Source organism: Achroia grisella, unplaced genomic scaffold (genome assembly GCF_030625045.1).
Source record: "Achroia grisella isolate CSIRO2021 unplaced genomic scaffold, CSIRO_AGI_Agris_v1 utg660, whole genome shotgun sequence".
NCBI classification, from domain to species: Eukaryota; Metazoa; Arthropoda; class Insecta; order Lepidoptera; family Pyralidae; genus Achroia; species Achroia grisella.
In genome coordinates this window covers 5556868-5570588 of record NW_026712984.1, presented here as the reverse complement: position 1 = coordinate 5570588, position 13721 = coordinate 5556868, and the positions used below count along the sequence as shown (strand labels likewise).

The window sequence follows — 13721 nt, the reverse complement described above, 5'->3', positions numbered from 1 at the left end:
TTTAACAGATTGCTTATGAACACACATGACAGTAAAGAATAGTACTGTATGTAACTAATTAGTATATTCTAATTATTTATCCTCTAGGTTTGTTTCTGGTCACATGTTGAGCAGAGCAGGTTTATTCTTAAAACACAATCTTGACCGATTGGAATTTTTGAGTGGTAAATGCTGGAGGTCCGAAGGTGAAAATGAAATTTTAAAGTCTCAATCAAACCTTTTTGGAGGAGTATTGTTAGAAAGAGTGGAAATTTGATCTCTAGATTTCAATTTTTTTTACATCTCAATATAATGTTATGTGTACAATGAAGTTAACATTGTAATATCTAAATATATATAACTCAAAGGTGACTGACATAGTGATCTATCAATGTACAGCCCAAACAACTGGACGGATCAGGCTGAAATTTTGCATGTAGGTAGATGTTATGACGTAGGCATCTGCTAAGAATGGTTTTTGATTTTGAACATTGTCAATTTTAAACCGATCAGGCTGAGACTTTGCATGCATAAAGCTACTGTGATGTAAGCATCCCCTCAGAAAGGATTTTGATAAATTCCACCACTAAAGGGATAAATTAAGGTGAGCAAGCCATGGGCAAAAGTGTCTTAAAAAATTGTACATAGATTATCCACTATCAATTATAGATTAACTATAATCATATCATATTTTCTTCTTATCTACCTTTAATCCACATTGACAAATCTTGCCTTTCCTTTATACATATATACTATCAGTTCAAAGCATATATACAATAGAAATAATAGAAATAAATAAAAATATATAGAAATAATGTTATTGTAACATAAGGTCATTGTTCTTCATCAAAATTAGTTTGAAAACCTATTCATGAATCACTTTTTTTAATTTTAATTAGTATGAAGACTTTTAAAGTCATACAATACTATTTATTTGCGAGAATTTAATTTGATTTTTTTGCCATAATGATAGTAGAAAATAATTTATTCAAATAAAGTTAATTGAACCACTTTTGAATAGTCATAACAGACGACCTCGGTGGTCTAGTGGTCTAGCACACCGTTTTACGACCGATGGTCGTGGTTTCGATTCCTCGCACGGCACAAATATTTGTATTCATGAGTATGATTGTTTGTATCAGTCTGGGTGTTTTCTATGTACAATATGTTTAATTTACAAAAAAAAAATATATCTATGTATATGTATCAGTTATCTAGTACTCATAACACAAGCTTTAGCTAGCTTAACTTGGGTCTAGATGGCGCTGTGTGAGTTGTCCTGAGATTATTATTATTATAATATTTTTTTTTAATCTACTGCACATTCGGAAAACTAGTCTATGTTGGTCTTTTATTATACTATCTAGAATAATTTCAAATTTAATTAAGGTCTGATGCAGTTGTTTAATAATATAAAGGTAACAAACAGACAGACATTTGTAATCTATATATCATCCTGATCACTGTAGAATGCTGCTCGTCACTCTGTACTGGTGCAGTATTTCTTACCCTTTATAATAAACTATAGGGATTTTTACGGGAGTTTTATAAATATAAATAAATATAAAATAAAACTCCCGTAAAAATCGGTCCAGCCATTCCAGCCAGAGATTAGCCGGCACAACAGATACTCCGTCAGACAGACAGACAGACAAAAATTGTATAAAAGGTTATTTTGGTGTGTGTACCGTATTTATATTCATATGCATATAGTTAAAAACGGTTATATCAATTACAAACAGACCCTCTAATGTTATTTATATGTATAGATTACTAAAAAAAGAGATCCACGCGGGTGAAATAATGGGTAATAGCTAGTTTTGAATATATACAATTATTTAGAATTAGCTGTTACACACTATGAGGATGCTCCTTGTTTATTTTAAAATACCAGAGCGACTTCTAATTGAGTACTAATTATGAGATATGTCAGATCTTAATGATACGAAGTGATGATGATAATATTTAGGTTTTTATAGGATTACAAGTTGTATACAGTAAGTCGATTACAAGTTGTCAATCAAAGTTGATAAAAAATTACTCATAATTGTGATAAAACGGATTAAATAAAAACAAAAACAATAAAAGGATAGGCTCTACTACGTTTCTTAATTTTTAAAATTAATTTACAAACAACAGGATTAATAATGTAATGACCTCAATCGCATTTTTAAAGATAACCTAAATACTACTGTTTTGTCTGTGGTAAATATATTTGGGACAAAAAGCAGCAGTAAATAGAATAGAATAGAAAATCATTTATTCAAATAAACTTAATTTAAGCACTTTTGAATAGTCATAACAATTTGTTTTTTATCTACCACTCGTTCGGAAAGCTGTCTCATCACAAGAAGAACGAGCAAGAAACTTGTGTGTTGCTCTTTTAAAAACTAAAAACTAAAACTAAAAAAAACTATATCGCTGTAAATAGAAAATAGTTCTGAGGTAACACTTAATAATCATGCTAGTGCTAACATCGCTATACAGCTATGACGCGTACGTCGTTCTACTCGTCTGCGCGCCGTGCAACATTGTGCATCTGTGGCGCATTACGTTTGCGCGGGAAAATAAGACTACAAAAATGGCTTCTTCAGCATACATACTAATCCTCTTGTACTCCTAATTCTTAATTGTTTTTATACTATTGTTTATACCTTTATATGTATGCAATTTACTACTATTATAATAACCTAGTAATATATATACAACTAACATGTAACTACTATTATATTTAATAAACACACAAAAAAAAATGCAGTTTAATCGAGAACCTACTTTTTTTTAAGTCAGATTAGAACGGCATTACTAATGATACTTTCGTGCTGGTGGAAGTTAGCTAACAATAGATAGTTTATATAACTTGAAGGCAAATAGTATAATATTCATATATATACAGTTCTTATACATAAAATTGAAACCTTATTTCCTTTGATCACGCCATAGCTTGACAAGGATTTAAATGATCTATTTTTTTATTAAACTGTACAATTAAACTTCCGGACAGACATTATGACTGTAGATTTTTTCTACTAGTAAAAGCAAAAAGTTCTCATGTGGAGTAATTCCAAAAGACCGCATTCAGAACCGAGGAGGCAGAATCATTGGTAATCAACCTAATGACAGATTCTACCTACCTTGGCTTTGCGGCATCTCTATGTATGTTCTACCACATATATCTCGTAGGGTAATTGTTCCGATTAATACCAGCTGCTAAATTTCAACATCGCATTACCTGTCCGAAAGTAAAATATAATCTTTATTATCTAAATGAATCGCGGTCCTCCACCGTTCACAATAAGCATTGTGGAATCACCATCCAGCAATGGTATTTCCGAACCGATATGATATTGAAACTTTCAAGAAAAGAGTTTATTTCTTCTTAAGAGGCCGGCAATGCATTTGTATTTTTCCTGGTGTTGCAGATGCTCATGGACGGCCGTCTTCGACTTACCATCATGTGCCAAAAGCTGCCCTATGCTTTAAAAAAAGAAATGTAACTCCTAGTTTAGAAATTGAGCGATCAATGTAAAATTGAATATACGTTATTTCAATAAAATTGCTATCGTCATAATATTTCGCGATAGTTTTCTCTATTCGCGCCTTACGTGATTATCGACCCATACGTGTAAGTACTCGGTACTTTTGTTCCGATACCAAGTATTTTTGGCATTTAATTAATTTTGCGATACTTACTCAGTATCGAAATTAAAGTATTTGATATCTAGAACAGAATAATAGAAACAGATATCTTGGTATTCTGATAACTATGACTGATTTATTTCGTTACTCAAGTAACTATTTATTTACTTATGTTAACTTTGCTATTTAGCAGTTTGTATTCAATAGAGCAACACGCAAGTTTCTTGCTCATTCTTCTTGTAATGAGCCCGCGTTCCGAATGAGGGGTAGAATAAAAATGTATGATTATTCAAAAGTACTATTAAGTTTATTTAAATAGATTAATTCTATTTGGGAACTTCATTTATGTTGTTATCTTCAAAATCTACCTCTATTTCTCTACATCCATTCTATGTTCTAGTTGTTATGCCTATTTTCATTTGTATCTATTTTATTCACGTAATAACTTATTGTAGTTCAGCGTTTGCATTGACTAGTGCTCGGTGCAAGTTCAGTGCAGGTGTACTGACGCCCATGTCAGCAATAATCAACTTTAATTCGTTACCATTTAAGTCCATTTTTAATATTTAATCGTCAATAGCCAGTCATGCATTTTTCCTGTATAGAAATTCAAACTGTATATCCTAAGTATCAAGGTTGTCATTACCATATATAGTACCAGCTGTTCAACTCGCTTTGAATTTTGCAAGACTAAGTCGATTGTAGTTTTTTGTATACAACCTATCGACCTGCCTTCATGTTTATATCAGTCTGTTGGGTGCCTTTGCCGTCGATGTTATTGTAATCATTTATTATATTGCCTTCACCTGCGGCTTCGCTTGCTTTTCTACTTGATACAGGTAAGGCTTTCATATTGGTAAACTATATCTTCGCGACATATATCGTTGAATTAAGTTTAGCTGTGAATAAGGTAACGAGCAGACAGCCACCCAATCGCATTTACGATATTAGTGCAGAAGTATAGATACAAATTGAGCAACTGTAATCCGTATCCAAACAATTCATCAGGAGTTTTTTAAATACGAAAACGTTAGGGTGCATATTGAAGGTAGCGCAATGCAAAATCCACTTCATAAGCAACGCAATGCACTTGAAATTTCCCTGGTATTGTAGAGACTCATGGATGGCGATAATCACTCAGCATTAGGTGAGACGCAAGCCTGTTTTTGTCCCCTATACTGTGAAGAAACTGTGTGCAATGTCTGTCTAGATGTGTAATATATCTATAAGTATCTATTAAAACCACTGTTTTTATTGCAACATTCTTCTTTTTACCGTCCAAAGATAATGGGACCTATGGAAGATGACGTGAGGTGGTTATGACGATTCCTTGATTCCCGATCTTCCTTTTATGTGTGATTTGACTTAATTCCCTCTCTCGTCCATTAATCTTACATTTTTCTTTAATGATTTTTTATTTATTTCAGGCAATTAGGCTCATATCATAAATACCTTATAGACTAACATACATATGAAATAATATTTTAAAACTAATATATTGATCTTGTCTGTGTGGTCATGGCACTGACGACGGCAATCTGCCACGGTAGCGCCGATACACCTTCCCCTTCGGCCAATAGTCTTCCTTCATGAAGGTGGGCAGCATGTTCGTAGGGACCCGGGCCACAAACGTCTTGAAACTTGCGTTGTGACTCGACTCCAGTCGCGTCACCCTCAATGTTGGATAGCCGAATTAGAAATTAAGCTGATGTTATTCTATTTGGATCCTCTCAAACGCTACATATATCTTTATATAGGATTCTGCCATACCCTACACATTATAGTAGGCGTACGAATTCTTTACCTTACCTATACAGTTTACGGCCGCCTTACCTTCACCACGTGTAGTTTTCCCATATTTTTTTATATACTACGATGGCAGCAAACAATATTTGAATTACAATATTAACAAATTCTTCTACAAATATCAGTATCATTAATAAAATATCGAGGACGAGACATATCTGTGTCTATAACTTCGAAAAAAATTGGTTTATTTACCTAGTTTTCGCGAAATTGTTAGACAATTTCTTGCTTAAAAATACGTAATATTTCCCCAGACCCAAAGTGAGATTAAGAGAGATTTGGCTCAACCTCCTCCCACCTAAACCTCTCACGTAGTTAACGACAGTGTTATGTGCGCAATTTCTCTAAAACAATAAAAGATTTATCTTATCTGTTTTACATAGTGAACGATTATATAACAGTGTTATATGATAACATTACAATTGTGTGTGTGGTTATAGTCTCCAGATCTTTATGGTCAGGGACCGATGATATTCATAACCCAGGAGAACACATAGCGCCATCTAATCCCAAGCCAAGAGTTTGTGTCATGTGTCAGTTGTTAATTAACAATACATAAATACATATTTTTGTAAATACATAGACAATAGACATAAAAATCGCAGAGACCAATAATCACATTCATAAATACAAATCTTTGTACGGTTTTCGAGGAAGGTTTGGAATCGAACCCGCGAACTCGTTAAGCCGTGGTCATGAAAAGGTAATAAACAGACATACTGTCGTATTTATAGTATTAGAATGAGTAGAAATAGAAGTTAACTCGGCCATGTTGGATTAGAAATATACAGAGCGTTATGTGGCTAACTAAAGTATTTCTATCAGTTGTCTTGAACCCATAACACAATAATAACTTAGCTTAGGTCTAGATGGTTCTGTGAAAGTTCTCCTGTATTATTATACATATACAGACGTTATAGTTTAATATTTTATTATATGTATATACCGGTACAGACGTACCGAATGCACTAAAAAACACGTTTCACGGCGAGAGTTACATGTTATCGGTGTGTACGAGTAATTACCGACGTAGAATGCGTAATAGGTAAAGGTTAAAGTACTAAATAATATTATTTTTATGTAATTACCATGGCAAACAAGGTGACGGCCCGCCTGATGGTAAATGGTAATGTACGTGATAACAATGTGTGTAATGTATGTACAAAAAACAGTGTTTCTAATATCATATCAGTTGTCGTATCCATAACACAAACTCAGCTTACCTGGGACTTTTTTATTTTATTTTTTACTAGCTGTACTGTGCTGTTGAGTGTGGAATGTAACTTTTTTTTAAAAATAAAAGTCGCCTAAGTTACTTCTTATTACATCAGCTACCTACCAAAAAAGTCCAGTCAAAATCGTTCCAGCCATTTCAGAGATTAGCCGAAACTAACACACAGACAGACGGACAGACAAAAATTGTTGGGCGACGGAGATTGTTTGTAATGTGGACTCTTGACCCCATTGCTAGCAATGTACAATGTCAGATTAACTTCCACGCGGTTAACTGGAAACCATCATGATACATTCCAGATCGTTTTATTACGATGGGCTAACTAACCTGACCTCATGTCCATCTTATCATCCTCCACTGGTGCCCCGCCAGCGTAAACCGTTAGCGCAGGCAGGTGCACCATTTCATTATCGTTTATAAAAAAATTGTCCAAGGTTATATAATAATAAAAAAAAAGTGTGTTGAAAAAATATTCTATAACCTTAGTCATGTTACATTAATACGTACCGTTATGAACACCGCCTATAAACACAAATTTTGCACTACACTGCACCCCGTCTGGGCAGGTCACGTGGTCGGATGTTGTACGAGTTAAGTTGCAATTGTACGCGTGTCAATGACCTCGCAACTGGTTTTCTATATTTGATGGAAAGAGTTGACTCCAAATGTGTCGTACCTGTAAATATACAAAAGTTGTTATTAATAGAAATATAAATAATCTATATTCAAATAAACTTAATAAAAGCACATTTGAATAGTCATTTTTTCGATTCTACCACTCATACGGAACGCAGATTCATCACATGAAGAACGAGCAAGGAAATTGTGTGTTGCTGTTCTAAGTAAATATACATTAACTTAACTGAAAAACAATACTGGTCAAGCCAGAAAGAAATTAACCGATGCATGTAAAGATGTGTTGAGATGTGTGGACGCCAGTGCCAGAACCGGTTTGCAAATTTCCAGCAATTTTGATATTCAAAATTCACCACCCTCTGAAAAGTCGGTTCAAGCTGATAAAGGCATTAGTAGATGCAAATCTGCGAATAACGACACGTGATTTCCGTGACAATTTAAATTTATCGAATTCAACAATTGAAAGGTCTGGATTGTTCATTACACGAAAATTGACTTTCATTTTACAAAAGAAAAGAGATGAGTTACCGAACAACCCAATAGCCAATAGCCAATTGACAATAAAATTTAATGTCAACAATATTTACTAAATAAATTTATATTATTATTGTTATCATGTAGTGTGTGCAGGAAATTTAATAACGGGTATTCATGGACTCATTGCTAACAATACACCACGTCAGGTCGGTCTCCATGTGGTGTAGACTGATAACGATTTGACCACAATGCTTTCCAATGCCACAGCACAAAGTAGCCTCGATGGATGATGGAATGACCTCAGGTCAGACTCATCAATATTAATTAATTAAATATATATTATTATTGTTATCATATAGTTTATTCCAATTTTAGAGTGCGGGATAGTAATGGGTATGCGTTGACTCATTGCTAACAATGTACCACGTCCGTTCGGTCTCCATGCGGTCTACGACGATAAGGGATGTGACCACAATTCTGACCTGTGGTCATGCTCATCCTGTCGCCTTAAGAGTACATTATCCGTTAGCGTATACAATTAGTGCAAGCGTGTATACTATTCCATCTCAATTCATTTGGGCATTCAAGTATTACGTAACCAGATTTATTACAATTATCTACCCTGCCATCCCCCTTGTCAGCAAAAGTAAGCAAAGATCTTACCCCCTCCCCCCATGCTTACGGAAACATTTTTCGATTAACGTATTGTTTTTTTAGCAAAGACAATGTGAGGGATGCTATTTGCGTAAAAAAGTAAATATCTACCGATGATGTAATTATCATCTAGACTTCTCTACCCCCTATGTCATCCAAAATTGTAGATGTTTTACCCTATTCGCAGTCATCTCGTTATTTACTCCCTTTCTTATCATATAATCTTTCTCATAGCCCTTTCATCTCTTTTTCGGCCTTCCTCTACCGTTATAACCATCCACATTCATAAATTTTTTTTGGTGACCACCAGGGGCGTATTGTGAATTTGTGGGGCCTTGGGCTAAAGGGCCTACCTAATTATATTACTCAACTAAAAAATACACCGACCAAAAACAAGCGATCAGAAATTCTCCGTTTCTTTCGATAGATCCGCACGTGCGTGGGTTGATTGATCTCAGAGTTGGCCCTTATGATAGGTTTTTTAACATTCTAGAGTGGTGTGGACCGGGGGTTCTCTGTGTCCTCGGGGCTCTGGGCTGCAACCCAAAAAGCTCTTAGGTAGATTCGCCCCTGGTGAGCACTAAGTATTAAATATTCGTAATATATTTATTAACATTATCAATGCCTGAACTAGCACTTTCAAGTGTGCTTTGTGTTAATTTCTTCTGTAATACGATGATAACCTATTACTCTTTCACTGATATGTTCAACTAATTAAGATTTATTTGCATTTAAATACAAGTAAAGACTCAGTTCATAGACTTTGGGGTAATTAAGCAATCTTAATTAGTTGTTTTTTTAATAACAAATATGCATTTTTATCGTATTATTATTGTAGGTGTATATATTGCATCTCATGAGTCATCATTCGTTGTGTCAGATTCTAGAAGATTAGTTATTGCATTTTATTTGCTAGTAACTTTTATCTGCTACTTGGTTTGCGTTTGTGAGATAAAATATATATCTCATATACAGATATAGGTTATTGAATTACATTAGCACAAAACTTAATAAGTAAAGAAAAGAAAGAAAATGAAAGAAATTAAGAAATTTATTGTCGATTAAAAATATGATATTATATAAAACAGCTAATTAACAACTAAGGTAACAGCTAATTTAAATAACATTTTGTCTGTCTGTCTGTTTGTTTCCGCTAATCTCTGAAATGGCTGTACCGATTTTGACGGGACTTTTATTGGCAGATAGCTAATGTAATAAGGAGTAACTTAGGCTACTTTTATTTTAGAAAACTAAAGTTAAATTCCACGCGGACCTAGTCGCGGGTGTACCTAGTATACAATATAACAATACGTTAGCCACCTATTCAATAGATCTTAGTTATAATACAGGAAATTATATTTTAATATTACTGCAATATATCGACTCTATTATATAACAAACGGCTTTTTATAACATAGGACTGACCACAAACAACATAGGAACTCATTATTTCATGGTACCTTCCAAATATTGTTTGTTACCTTGAACTTTTTTGTTCAACCGGTTTGTGTACACAAATTAGTCAGTTACGTTGTAATCATGTTATATTCCCTTAATATTAATATTACCTACCTGTTCGATATTTATAGTCGTTTCCCTAAGTTGCCTTCAAAAGATTGTTTCCAGCAATAAGGCCGTCTTACTGTAAATATATTGTTTACTAGCTGTACCCACGGTTTCACCCGCGTTGAATTTCAATAAAAAATATAGCCTCTATGTTGATCTGATGCATAAGCTATATTATTGTAAAGTTTCATCAAAATCCGTTCAGAAGTTTATACGTGAAAGAGTAATAAATATCCATACTCACAAACTTTCGCGTTTATAATATCACTAGCTACTCGCCCCGGCTTCGCCCGGGTGTACATGTATTATATATATAAACCTTCCTCTTGAATCAATCTATGTATTATAAAAAACCGCTTCAAAATCCGTTGCGTACTTTTAAAGATTTAAGCAAATATAGGGACGGACAGACAGCACTGTCTTTGTCTCTGACAACAAAGTCGCTGTCTTTGTTTTATACTATGTAATGATTAAGATCTCTTTTATTTGCTTTATGTTAGAAATAAAGTATATAAGTGTATTACTACTAATATTATATTATTAGGTTGTTCGGAAAGTAATTTCGTTTTTTACTAACTTAGGATTTAATTGTATTTTTTGCACTCAACTTCACACTAGCAAGGCTTGAGAGTGAAAAATTACAAATAATTCTACGCAGTAGTTTTTGGTTGGTACCCTTTTAAATATGCAGAGGAATAAACAGCATTTTCGACTATATCTTATCATACTGTTTTACTACAGAAAGGGCAAAAATGCTGTTCAAGCCAGAAAGAAATTGACCGATGTGTGTGGAGAAGGTGTGTTAACAGTACGCCAGTGCCAGAACTGGTTCGCTAAATTTCGATCCGGCAATTTTGATGTCGAAGATGCACCACCCTCGGGAAGGCCGGTTGAAGCTGATAAAGGCATTGGTTGATGCGAACCGGAGAATAAAGACACTTATAACATCCCAAGCCTTTCAAGTGGTCATAAATTGTTAAATTTGATAAATTTAACTTCAATCGGATCTCACGTATTGTGTTATTTGCCGGTTTCATTTTCTTCTTTTTATTTTTTTTCGACTTTCCGAACAACCTAATACTATTATTATGAACTACATGGTTGCCACTATGGGTATGCTCTATGCTATAATATCCTTTACACACCGCCATCTAGTCCGACATGTTGTTTTTTTTTTACGTTTGTCTCTTTTTTATAATTTATCTGGCTAGCTTTGTTGCGGCTGTAAATGTACAGGAGTTTTTGCTGCAATATCTCCTGGTGCCTATAATTTTCTCTTTTTTTTATGCTACGACGTCGGCAAACAAACATACGGCCCACCTGATGGTAAATGATTACCGCAGCGTATTGACGCCTGAAACACCGGGAGAGTCATGTGCGCGTTGCCGACCTTTAAGAAATCTTTATTTTTATATATCATAGGGGACAAACGAGCTTGCGTCGATGGTACGTTGCCGACCTTTAAATGCGTTGTCGGCGTTTTAAGAAGGATTAAGCTGTTGTCTTTAAGGTTTCAATATCGTATTCGTTCGGAAATAGCATTGCTGGAACTCCACAATTATTCCACAGTCTGCTGAGTTTCACCACCGTACCACTCGCCAGAAACTAAAATACCATCCTGATCATTTGGATGGCGGTCCTCCACAGTGCGGTTTTCTAGTAACTTTTTGCCACCCACAACCACATTGTGGAATCACCTTCCCGCAATGGTATTTCCGAACCGATACGATATTTAAACCTTCAAGAAAAAAGCTTATTCCTTTTTAAAAGGCCGACAACGCACTTGCAATTCCCCTGGCGTTGCGGGTGCTCATGGGCGGCGGTAATCACTTACCATCAGGTGAGCCGTATGCTCGTTTGTTCCTATGTTATAAAAAAAATCTCTGCTTATTCATTATTGAAGTAATCGTGAAGGTATAAGTCTATACCTACAGTGATTCCCTTATATCAAGATGCCCTTGTTTTTATCTAGAGTTTCCTTGTATTGACTCTGTTTGTGTTTATTCGGTATTTGTTTGATTTTGTTTTGTATTGATAAGGCGAAAGAACAACGTCTAATGTAGGTGTTTTGAGCACGCAGGACTTAGGAGTTTGAGCTTTTGTCTTTTTGAAATGCATGCCGTATCTGGAGTATGGAGTCTGGTCAAAATGTTGGATGGAAACTTCATTTTGAATATTTTTCATTGCAGATTGAACGTAATGTTATACACGTAGCTCAATGCCTCTCTCGATGAGACAAAAAAGATTTGCGCGTTCAAACAAAACTCTTCAGCTTTATAATATTTGTATAGATTTATAAGTGCGAAACTGTGTATATCTATTTGTTACATTCTCAAGAATACGGTTCAATTCAGTTTCAATTCAATTCAATTCGGTACGGTTCGGTTCAATGGAATTTAATGAATGGAAATAACACAGGGGCAGATATTAGACTATTTTTTTATCTGGAAAAAGTAGACAAAGTCGGTGAATACTACGATAGTATCGTTACATAGTACAAAATGAAGCAGATTCCGTTGTCTGTGCTTATAACTTTTAAATTACGCAACGGATTTTAATGCAGTTTTTAGCAATATATAGAGTGATTCAAGAGGAAGTTTTGTTGTTTAATACATGTACACCCGTGTGAAGCCGGGGCGGGTAGATAGTTAATATATAGTAGTATATGAGAACTTTATTTTATTAAAATTTCTGAAATAAAAGTCACTTAAGTTATTCCTTATTCATTAGCTATCTCTTTCAGCATATATTTGTCCAAATTCATGCAAAATCAGTCTGTCTGTGACGTGTCTTGTCCAGGTCGGTCCTCCGTCTTCCTGATATCATCGACCATCTGGCAGTTGGTCTGCCTAAGAAATTTGTTCTGTAATGGAAATTCATGCAATCTCTGACAAGAAATTTGTTCTTGCTAATCTCTGACAGACAGAAAGTTAGTTGTAAATTAATTTTTGCATATAAGTACCAAATATGCTTTTTGTGAAAGGCTGTTTGAAATTATGATCAGACACTTCAATTTTATTTATTTGTATAAATAAACCAAAATCGCAAGTAATGAGGAAACCTTGACGGATCATTATCATCTTTATCCTGGAACTTGATACCACTTTTAACACAACCCTCCTTCACAATCCCTATTCCTCCAGTCCCATGTCAGATGTCAACGTTCTAGAAATAAAAGAACAAAGGGGTATCTGTACTCGAAACGAATAAATACATAAACTGGTTCATTTGTATAATGTTGTTCGCGCGTTGTCGCGCAGTTGCTTCTCGGTTACCTCGCTTATCGTACATTACGCATACACGATTGATTTATTTTTTAAATTATATACACGAGTGATCGCCGATTAGAGCATGTACATCATACAGCCATAGTATACGCGCGTGTTTGTATTTTTAAAAAGTTTATATTCCTATTTTAAATTGTGGTCGTGTTTTTTTTTGTTTAATTTAATTCATGATTGATTGAAGGGAATGTGTTTTAGTGCTATTAGAAGAGTGTGGAAATAGTGTTTCGTGAACGTTTTGGCTCGTCTTTTGGCATCGTTTACAGACAGTTATACGTATGAGTGGAATGCGCATGCGTGAGTAATATTATATACAAATAATAATATATAATATATCTTAGGACAATTCACACAGTGCCATCTAATCCCAAGATAAGCAGAGCTTGTGTTATGGGTACCTACTAGACAACTGATATAAATACAAAGATATATTTTTCATTCAAACA

The 13721-nt window shown here is 34.5% G+C and overlaps 1 protein-coding gene across 2 annotated transcripts in view; it reads left to right on the top strand.

Moving 5' to 3' along the window:
* LOC131849602 (uncharacterized) overlaps positions 1 to 13721 on the top strand; it is a 71088-nt gene that overhangs the window by 1278 nt on the left and 56089 nt on the right. Inside the window, exon 1 of one of the 2 annotated variants that reach the window (XM_059199709.1) lies at positions 13251 to 13572. The exons of the other annotated variant lie outside the window; for it this stretch is intronic. The gene's annotated coding sequence lies outside the window, so the exon portion shown is untranslated. Of the gene's footprint in view, positions 1 to 13250; positions 13573 to 13721 lie in introns of those variants that run through there. 2 annotated transcript variants of the gene reach the window in all.